This window comes from Lactuca sativa, chromosome 5 (assembly GCF_002870075.4).
Source record: "Lactuca sativa cultivar Salinas chromosome 5, Lsat_Salinas_v11, whole genome shotgun sequence".
Lineage (NCBI taxonomy): Eukaryota > Viridiplantae > Streptophyta > Magnoliopsida > Asterales > Asteraceae > Lactuca > Lactuca sativa.
In genome coordinates, this window is record NC_056627.2 from 295197177 (window position 1) to 295208691 (window position 11515).

The window sequence follows — 11515 nt, forward strand, 5'->3', positions numbered from 1 at the left end:
TTTAGCGCTCTAAACGAAAGTCGTAGAATATGTTAAACTAAGAACTTCGATAAAAAGAACGCCCAAATCTGACTTCGTATGAAGAAGTTACGATTTTTCGAAGTTTCGGATTAGCAGTGTACAGTCCGAAATTCGAATATTAGATCGAGCGATTTTTAGCCGACACAACCTAAACGAGAATTGAAGATCTCATTATTAGTAGTGTAACAATAAAAAGACAGACGAAAATGGACATCGGATGAAGAAGTTATGAGATTTTAACGGACCAATCCTGTCCCGACCTGTTAAAAATATAACTTTAAAAATAAAGTCAAAATTAGCCGACGGAGTCTAAACGAAAGTTCTAGAGTACGTCTCCACCTACGCGTGGATATAAATAACGTCAAAAACGGAGTTCGTATGAACGAGTTACAAATTATAATAGCATATTTACGTATTAAAATAAAGTATAAATCATATATACGTACACATATATATACATATGTATATATCATTAGAAAGGTATCGACGATGCGGTCATTATAAGACTAATGTTGAGTTCTTTCGACATTAGTTTAGTGCAAATATCATTAAATCTATTTAAAATAGTATTATAAAGGGGTGTTTAGTTGTTTATATAACTATAAGGTCATTAAGTAATTATGGAGGGTAGTTTTTGTAAATTCAATTACTATAAATAAGAGGCTTGGGCTCTCATATTTCTTGCACCATTCTCTTGATTCAAGAGTCTTTCTCTCCTTATCCCCCGAGCATTTCGGTCCCTCGTGATTCGACTTCTCTTTCTGTAGTTTTAGTATAGTAAGGTGAGCGCTGAAGCGCTGCACGAATCTTTCTTAGAAAGATTTAGCGACGAAGTTCTGCCCCTACAGAGCCCGACTCCTAGCTAAAATCCCCTTGTAAGTAAGTTATGCTTATCCTATTTTAAATATAGTTTATATTTAAAATTAGTATTGTTATTATAAATTTATAATAAATATTTGAGCTATTATTATGAATTATATAAGTGTCGTTATAATATCTTTTTAACTACTCGCGGTACGGGGAATCTGGTTTAAAGGGCCGCATAGGGTTGTTGGATTTCAGAAGTGCTATATGCCAAAATGGTCCTGCCCTCCGGTGTTTTATGTCTGGCCCCTGTCTGTACATAGTGGTTGGAAAGTATTGTTTAAACGCTTATATAATAATAATAATAATAAGACTAATAATTAGTCACGGTAAATCTTAGACTAAAATCTGGTGGTAATAATACTAGGTTTCGTCGAAGGAAATTATTTTAAAGTAAACGAAGCGCTGTCCGAGTACCGAGTCACCACCTTCTCAAGTGAGTGCATGGTCCCTTTCATCTTACACATAGATATGAAGTATTTTAATATAAATTACGTGTTATGTGTGCATATTGTCTTAATACTTGCTGTCTATGCTGGTGAAAGATTTTTATACATGTTTTAAATGATTTAAACTGTATAAAGTATTTTATATCTACAAAATATGTTGCGTAAAACATGGGTAGATGAATGATGAGGGATAAAAGCTGAAATAGAGGAACATTAGTAGTACGGACCTAGTGCCCTATAGGTAATACATTGGCAGCAGTGGACCAAGTACCCTATAGATGAGCACTGGCAGCTGCGCCTCAACCCGTAGATGTTTTAGATCTACGGTAAACGTCCTAGCAGCTGCGCTCTAAGGACAGTATCAACAGCTGTGCCTAATAGGGAGCCTTATGACCATGACAGTGGCGTTAAAAGGTCAATACCGGCAGAAGCGCCTCATAGGAAATGTCCCAATTCTGGCAGCTGTGCCTAAGTGACAAGATTAGCAGCTGCGCTTGACCAAAGTGTCATTGGCAACAATAAACTTCATGTTGTTTCCTTAGGATGATCCTTAGGAATGAATGAATGAGAAATAGCTGATTCTTAGGGTAGATCCTTAAGAATAAAGAAGATAATGGGGATGGGTAATTGGGTTGATTATTTGATTGTTTAAACATAATAATTATATTATTGTGGGTTGAAAACCCTATGTACTCACCAGGTTTCCCAACCTGACCCACTCAGTTTATTTATATCACAGGTGTTGATATGAAGTGACACTACACTGAGAGATTTAAAGAGATGTAGATCACTAGTGTAAATAATTGTAAGTTCTGTTTATGCTTATGTTTCTGTATTAACGATGACATCCCAAACGTTTTAAAATGAAATAAATACGTTTCTTCGAAAATGTTTTAATAACGTATTTACCATGTTTTTCTGGGAACAAATTCCGCAACATTTTTATAAAATGAAGTACTCTGATTTTTATAAAGCATAAACAACATCGGTCTTTTCTGGCCGTGAAAATGGGGATGTCACACATTGTACGGACGATACGAGGTCGAATTAAGGGATATAGTGAGGTATCTTTTACCCATTAAATTGTAACTAGAATATTTGATTATTATTAAGACTTAATAGACTCGAGTGTATTACGCGTGTTTGTGATATGGTGTTGTTACGAACCTGTTGATAAGATTATTGAGTAAATATTACGATTAAAGATTTAGTCGACACTGTGAGGGTTGTAAACCATAATATTTGAGAAGTACCCGTTATGAGATATTTAGCTAATGCTTACGGGTTAAGCATATTATGATTTTTTTATAAGATTTGATTGGTTTGGTGACAAGAGTTCCTAGAGGGTAGCCAGTAATGAGTAATGAATTTTTTTTTGAGGAAACTTGTTATTTAATGATTAGGTGCTACCATATAACGAGCTGATAGGAAGCAAAGGATTGAAACCAAAACTGGAATTAGTTTGCTAACTAAGCATGTGAGTAACTCTACTCTAGCATCCATTGATGTGTTATCTATGCTAGACATTACATTATTTAAATGATTGATTATTTTGAGAGATTAACATCTAATTGAAAGATTGATCATGATTGAGAAATGGATTATTAATTAAAAGATAACTTATAAATGAGAGATAGATCCATGATGATATAGATTATAATCGAGAGATAGATCACATTAAAGATAAATCGTTTCTGAGTAATTGCTTGTACTTGATTTGTGATATATGTGATATTTCTGATATTTTTGATATTGGATATGTAAATTGTATACAGATCTAAATAAATGATTATTGTTGAAATATTGATGAGTATTGAGAAACAAATTATAGAGGGACTGATTATAATTGAAGGTTGATGCTTGATTAACAGATCGATTATAATTAAGTGATAGAGTACAGTTGATAGATAAATTATTAATAGGTTAGACTGCTAATGAAATAGATTCCTATTAAGATAGGTTATAACCAAGAAATCGATTACTACTAAGAAATAGATCATGACTGAGAGAGAGAGAGATCTGATAATTGAGAACTTGACTAGATTGAGAATTTAATTATTAATAAGATAGATCCTTAATGAGATAGATCGTTCTTGAGATATATTTTAATAGATTATTGAGTGAGATATAGAGTCTAATTGATAGATTGGTTGTGGAGAAGAGATGGATCATAATATATATATATATATATATATATATATATATATATATATATATATATATATATATATATATACACACACACACACATGATGGATCGATAGATTGATCACGATTGACAATCATATTATTGATTCAGAGATAGATTAATTGATTGAGAGATAGGTTATAAATGAGTGATAAATTATTACTGAGAGGTTGGTTATGAGAATACCACTAATTGATATAAATAAATTGCTACATATGTGAGAAAATGAGCTATTATGCAATTTATATGATTTATCTAATTATGTTTTGGTAGTTGTTATTCACTAAGCCATGTGACTTATGTAGTTATGATGATTTATTTTGTAGGTATATTATTGTGACACCCGGCTCCATCCCGTACTTGAGGCTAATACGATCCTTGTGATAACTACTTGTATTTCATAGTGCTAATGTACACCAAGAATGTTGTAAAATTTTAAATGAGTAAGGAAATTTTTGGGGTGTGCTTCTATGAAATCATGGGCGTTACAAATTGTAGGGGGATCGTAGCAACGAAAGTGATTGTAAGACTATGGGTGGATCGTAACATTCATATGGGTTGAAATATACCCCTAGGGTGGGGCCCACTGTTATGCATGGTATCAGGTATTTTAGGGAACTCACTAAGTTTTATGCTTACAATTTTAAGTTTAAATGGTATAGGTCTTTTTGGCAGTTCAAGAAGAGCACAACATGATTACATCGCATCTGCTGTTATATTTTGAAGATGTTTCGCATTATAATATTAATACTCTAGTTTATGTTTTCGAAACAATTGAATATTGACTTTTATGAATGAATTATATGGTCTCCTTGGATTTAGATATGAAAATTTTGGTTTAAAATTTGGGACTTATAAGTTGATATCAGAGTCGTAGTTTTAGAGATTCAGACGCACTCTATAGTGTGTTTGAAATCAAACTGAGGACCGAAGGATTTATTTTTACAAAAACATTTTTTTGTAAAGTTTTTACAAAATAAAAGGACGTGATGCGTTCAATAACCCGAATCTCAAGTAAGTGATTTCCAGAATAACCCATACATGTTGATATGTTATATGTGTTATAGTATGATATGCATGATAGAAGTTAGAATAAGGATCTGCTCAGGGTTACATGCTAGAATGCCTACTTAGGAGAGATGCATTTTTGTGTCTAATATGTGAATTGTTAGAGATGCATGATAGTGTGTACGCTAAGGATCTTCAAGAATTACATTGTAACACCCGATTCCTGGTACGTATTTAAACTTAATTAATTGTATGTTTTTACACCGGGACTCGGCGAGTTAGAGACCCAACTCGTCGAGTGGACTAGACTGTTGGACGCAGCTTTTAAGTAACCTACTCGACGAGTCGGAGAGCCGAATCGGCGAGTAGGACTGTCTGGATGAAACCCTAATATTTAGGGTTTGCACCCTATTTAAAAACCTTATCTTGTCCCAACCCAGCCTCCATCGTCCCTCCTCGTCCATAGAAGCCCTAATTTGAAACCCTAATCAATTATTGATTGTTCTTGAGCTTTTTGGTGCCTTTTGTGTGTTCATGAAGTTAGAAAAGAAGAAGGAAGCTTGAGAGATCAAGAGGAAGCAAGAAGATCCATAAGTTTTGGCGCATTTCCAACTCATTTGATGTATAAAGTTGAAACCTTGACCATCTATCTTTTAGATCTCTAGTTAGGGTTCATTTCTACCTTTTCTAACTTTAAAAGTGCCATATTCGGGATTTTGGGGTTATCAAGGGGTATGACTTCAGATTTGGAACCATTGAGGGTTCCTATGGCATAAAGGTGTCAACTTTATTGCCACAAGAGCCCCATGCATCTTGTAGACTCCATTTTAGGGCCATTTTGTCACACCCCAAAACCATGAACGGTGGAAATGTTCTGGGGCGGAGGACGTCATGTACAGTATCACAACAATGAATAGTAGTAAACAAGCAACAACATCATCCATTGCATTAATAATATAATTTTAATACAAGTGTGTTCTGTCAAATTATAATACACACTAAAGTATAAATCAAAATGAAAGATGAGTCTTGAACGAGCTCTATCTTCTCTAAACCTTGCATCGGTACCGGTCTACTGACTACCTAAGGATACAAGTTATTTTGAAAGAGAGTATCAGCTTGAAAGCTGGTGAGATCATAAGTATTTTAGTGTCTGTATTTGTAAGAATGTATATAAAAGTTTTGAATATCCTAGAAAACCCTATGCTTCCTACTGAAAGTAGCCTTCTACCAAGGCATCTAGTATCTGACTGTGTCTCTTGTAAGAGTGTGTATTTTCCCAAATCTGACTATCATTAACCAAAAATATGGTTTCTACATTACCGTGCATCGTGTGAATGTTCACGAAGTGAATGTAATGGGAAAATGAAATAGAACTATAGTGTAGTATCAAATAACTACAACCGTACTAACTACCTTAAATCTATTGGAATTTAAAGTACCATGTGATCGGCATGTATCCTGCTACCGACTATAGTACGCAACAATGTAAGATGTCGGAGAAAAATGACATTTGGCACCCGTAGACTTGTAAGTCCCACTGTAGCGAGTAGCAAGGTGTAGGATAGTCAATCCAGTATAGATCTATACACAAACTCATACGCTCCCCAATTAAGGAGATTATGGATACAAAAACGGTCATGGCAGGTAGTGCCATGCCCCGTTTAATGGCTCACATAACTGTAGTAATGTATATGTAATGTATGCTAGCTGTATTGTATGCTCTCCCTATGTCTAGCCTGTATGTTCTCTTTGTAGAGTATTGTAATGTACTGTGTGTACTAGCTGTAATATGTGCTCTCTCTCTCTCTCTCTCTCTCTCTATCTAGCATGTATAGTAATGTACTGTGTGTACTAGCGGTAATGTGTGTTCTCTCTCTATCTAGCATGTATAGACTCATGAATGAACTGACTCATGGTATGATTCTGCGCTCTAGTAATAGTATTAGTAACTTCCTAAACTACGTCTATTGTAGTTTACTAGTAATATAACTGGTACGTATGAACATGAAAGTATACCCCTGCTACCCAAGGGTATTGAATTAACTGGTAGAAATTTTATGTCTATATATGTATACATAATATACAACTAATATTTAGACGACCTTCGGACGGATAACCGATGCCCTAAATCCACATCCCAACGAGGAAAAGGGGGTAAAGCGAGCTAGCCTTCCTAAGTCCTTTAAACATTACTTATATAACTATAAATATATAGGCATGCAATTGACAATATAAAAGATAAAAGAAGTTTTTTAAAACCTTTGAAAAGTTTTATAACTAGGAAAAAGATGACTTGAAGTCAGTTTGTAAAACGATTTGAAAACAGTTTGTTTGATGAGAACAGTTTAAAGTATAAGGAAACCTTTGTTTTGAAACACAATTGTAACAGAGTTTAAAAAGAAACATTCAATATGTAAGACAATTTGATAAAGAGTTTTAAACAAGTAAAAACGTTTTGGAAAGCCATTTGAAGTATTCTGTCTAGTAAAACAGCTAAAAGAGTAGTAAATCCATTTGTATGCTACTTATTAATCACACATGATTGATATAATAACTAGCATGATTCAACTTGTATCTCCCCCCCCCCCCTCATAAAAGAATTTAAAAACATTTAAACCATTGATTAAGGGGTATGAACTCATCTATAGCAAGTGGTTGGGATGAACGGACTGTATAGGATGCTAAGTGTCAAGTGAAGACTTGTACACACTCTATGATCCTAGTTAACATATAATATCACATATATGCAACCAATTAGTCTTTAAGAAACTAAATAACAAAGTTAAGACATCCTAGGGCATGATAAACACCTTATATAAGTGTTATAAGTCCCAAAGATTGCATCTATGTGTCGTAGGACAAAGCTATTGGGTTTAGGGTTCAAAAGGACCCCTTTCTTGAGTTTACGGTTTTGTGACCTCAACTCATTGAGTTTACGGTCGTAAACCCATGAGTTTACAGCCGTAAACTCATACTCCTTTGACTATTTGTTGATATGAAGGTTTATAAGTCCCTAGAAGCATTTCTACTTGATGTATAAGCCTAAGGAAGAAGTTAGGGCACCATTTCCCTCCTTTGAGGAGTTTATGGCCCTAAGACCATTTCCATTTGGGTTTACGGTCATAAACCCTCATGGATCATGGTATTTTGATGTTTTCAAGTCCTATACGCATTAAGGAGTGAGTCTAGACTAGTTTCCAAAGGGAAGGAAGGGACTAGGGCCACTTTGGCCCCTTAAGAAGGGTTTACGGTTCAAGGAGTTCTTGGACCGTAAACACCTTTGATCTTGGTGTTGCTTTTTGTTTTATTGATGTATGGAAGTATAATAAGCTCTATGATAATCTAGGATAGAAGTACTTACAATATAGAAGCTTGAAATGAGCCAAAAGTCCAAGAACACTAGTGTGTGTTCTTGGTGTTCTTGGTGAAACTTGAAGATTAAGCCTTTTGGACAAATTTTTTGGATAGAAGTGTGTTAAAACACTAGATTAAGTGATATACCAACTTAAAAGGGTTAGAAACACTTACTAAGTTGAAGATCTAGAAGGAAAATTCGAAGCTACTTGAGAGAGAATTGAGTTTGGATCTTGAAAAGTGAAAAAGTGATTTAAATGGCTAAGTGCCATATATATACTCTTGGGGTTTACGGTCCAAAAGCCATTTGGGCCGTAAACTCCAAACTCTTGGAGTTTTTTGGAACTTTATTGTTGCACAATAAGCCCTAGGGCATCCTCTCTCCTGATTTCTCCTAGAGTGCTAATCCTAAAATACTCAAACTTATTCCAAAAAGCTTGAAAGTTAGCAGAAACTGTTCTGACTTCTATTGAAGTGAAGGGTTGTATAGAATAGAAATTTCGGGTTGTCACACATTTCAACCAAATACCCCCATGCATGAACGTCAAGTTTGTAACTTTATGTGCATTATGGACCCTAAGAGGCTAGATCTATGTTTTGGATGTGTTAAACCCGACTGAAATCAACTGTATGGATATGGACCTTGGGGAAATCGGCGAGTAGTTCATGGGACTCAACGAGTCGAGGTATGGTTCCCCAACCCTTTTCTGCTTCGATCGAACTGGTTGAGTCTAGAAGAGGACTTAACAAGATAGATGTGAATATGGACCTGGAAATCATGGAACTCGGCGAGTTCAAGGCACGTCCCAACTGCATGAGGATGTACTCGACGAGTTCAGGAGGAACTTGGCGAGTCTAGGGCTAAATGTGCCTTCTTGCATGAAGAAGGACTCGACGAGTTCAAGGATGAACTCGGCGAGTCGGTTGAAGAAGGTCCCAATCTAGAACTCGACGAGTATGTGCAAGACTCGGTGAGTAGGATCGAGGTCTTAGTGTTTTAAGGATTTGGGGACTCGGCAAGTTGTTGGGTCAACTCGGTGAGTCGAGTCAACCAGAAGTTGACATTGACCCAGAGTTGACTTTGACCAAGGTGTTGACCTTGACTTTGGCTTTGACTTGAGTAACCCTTGTAAGGGTTAAGAGTATGTAATGGAAAATTAAGGAAGGTTGTTACATGTAGGAATTAAGAGGAGTTAATCCCGAGAGTGAGGACAGTTCAGATACTTCACAGCATTGAGGTGAGTTACCTTCCAGTAGAAGTGAGTCTAAGGCCACAATGTCGGTCCACTAGTAGAATTGTTTGGTAGATGTTTGTCTTTGTGATAATCATCTAGGTTGCTGCTACCTGATATGTTTATGTGTTAGCAGGAAATGATGTGATAAGTTATATAACAAACTTGAAGATCGATTAGATCTTTGTAACAGGTATTACGATGAACATAAAACAATAAATAAGACAAGTATGGATCAAAATATGTCGAATGATTAGATCAAACAATCCTCAGCAGAGCTCGACTAAGAACTTCCGCTGTAGAGGATTTAGGGTTACAAGAACGATAATAAATAAACTTCTGAATAATGCACTGATCGTTCTATTCTATCGTTTCTCTCTTTTTCTATTTATAAGATGCATGCAAGCATCTTAATTTATATTCAACCCTACTAAACTCACGGATGGACAGGCCCATACCGGAGATACAAAAATGGACTAGCTAACGAGCCCAATAGACGCAACACTAAATACAAAACACGACCCAACAATCTCCCCCTTTGCGTCAAATTGGTGCGAGACTACTTCTTCTTCGGGCCAGCAGCGGGAGTCTTCTTTACAGTATCAAACAGACGTGTGATAAGAGCGAGAATAGTCTGTCTGAATCGAATGTACCATTGTGTAACGCCTGTGTTTCCGGGCTTGCCATTTTTAGCAATGTAATAGTCTAGGTTAACCTCTGTAACCCGTTTTGAAATAATAAAGATTGTATTATTTGAGTATTATGTGTTATGTGCTTAATTGCTTAATTATGTGGTTTGATTAATTAAGAATAAAAATAAGCGTCAAAATTTAAGTGTAAAATAAACTTAATATCTTTGAATAATGTTGTAGTAGTTGAAACGAGGTTTCCGAATATATATAGAACGCCCAAATCTGACTTCGTATGAGGAAGTTATGATTTATCGAAGTTTCGGCTTAGCGGTATGCAGCCTGAAATACTCGATTTGAGATCGAGCGGTTTTTAGCCGAAGAAATCTAAACGAGGATCGAAGGTCTCATTGTTGGTATCAAAGTGATAAAAAGTTAGGCGAGAACGGACGTCAAACGAAGAAGTTATGAATTTATAACGAAGTTTTTCTGTCGCGGCCTATTAAAAATAAATAATAAAAATAAAGTCGAAATTAGCCGACGGAGTCTAAACGAAAGTTGTAGAGCGTAGTCTCACCTTCACGTAGATATAAAGAACGTCGAAAACGGAGTTCGTATGAAGAAGATATAAATTTCCGAAGTTTATTAAATATTTTGTATTTAAATTAAATCTTTAATTCGGAAGCATTATCCGAGGACGAGTCACCGGTCTGATCCGAGGTACGCCCCGCGTACTCCGAAGTGTCGACACTCGCAGCAAGTGGCTTCGGATGACGAACGCCATGACGATTTCGGATCAGTACGCCCCGCGTACTGGCGTACGCCCCGTGTACTCCGAGGCTCCAGCCTCCTATAAATAGGATGCGAGGGCAGCCGGTTCTTTTGTTCATTTACTCTCTTCTCTCTCCCGTTTTGCATCGTTTTGCGTGCCAGAAATACCCCGAAGCCCCGATATCATACTCGAGCCCCGAGGCAAGTCCCGAGATCCCGAAGATCCCGAGAAGTGCGGTTCCCGAGCCGAAGCTCTGCCCGCGAGAAGTTCGATTTTTGTGAAGATCTTCCAGATCTGCTGAGGATTACTACTTCTGCAAGTCGTAGTGCTGTTCGATCATCTTCTGATCAAGTGAGTGTATACCACCTTTCATAAACATGATAATAATACAAGTATGGTTTGAGTGTATTAAGTATATTGTGGTTTATATGTGTGAATGTATATTCACTTTCTTCTATCTTATAGATCTGATTATTTCTCTAGGAAATATGTGTTATGTGTGTGTATGCCTCATCTGTTATGTGGAATATGTATTAATTAAAGCATGCTATACAGGTTTTTTAAACTATGTATAAAAATGTATATTTTTATCTACTAATATGTTGGGTAGAACATGGGTAGATAGCTGGTGTGTAATAAACAGATGAGAGGCCTCGTTGTTGTTTGATTTAGTCATCTAGCGGAGTTTAGATGATGACCACGGGCTATTCTAGACAGTCTTGTGGAAACATTAGCAGGTTCGCCACCTGTAGGTGTTAATGAACTTGGGTGTTCATTCGCTGTACTCCATCCCCTTCATGGTTGCCTTATTTGACTTATACTGCTGAGGAACCCCCGAAGCATGTGTTGTCGCCCCGATGAAATATTCTTAGACTAGGTCCCTTATGTTAATTGTTTTAGGGACATAAAGTGAGAATAACGGGAATGGGTAATTGGGTTATTGTTGGTTGGTGAAAAATTAAATATGATTATTTATTGTGGGTTGAAAACCCTAT

The 11515-nt window shown here is 36.2% G+C and overlaps 1 long non-coding RNA gene across 2 annotated transcripts; it reads left to right on the forward strand.

Annotated features, from left to right (window-relative positions):
* The first annotated feature begins 720 nt into the window (after positions 1 to 720).
* On the forward strand, positions 721 to 5466 carry LOC128134254 (uncharacterized). Of its 2 annotated transcripts, none has more exons than XR_008232574.1 (4): positions 721 to 900; positions 1253 to 1321; positions 2074 to 2139; positions 3849 to 5466. It is a non-coding gene; the product is annotated as an uncharacterized LOC128134254 (long non-coding RNA). The 2 variants fall into 2 exon arrangements; XR_008232573.1 differs by having other exon boundaries at positions 721 to 896.
* Positions 5467 to 11515: the final 6049 nt, after the last annotated feature.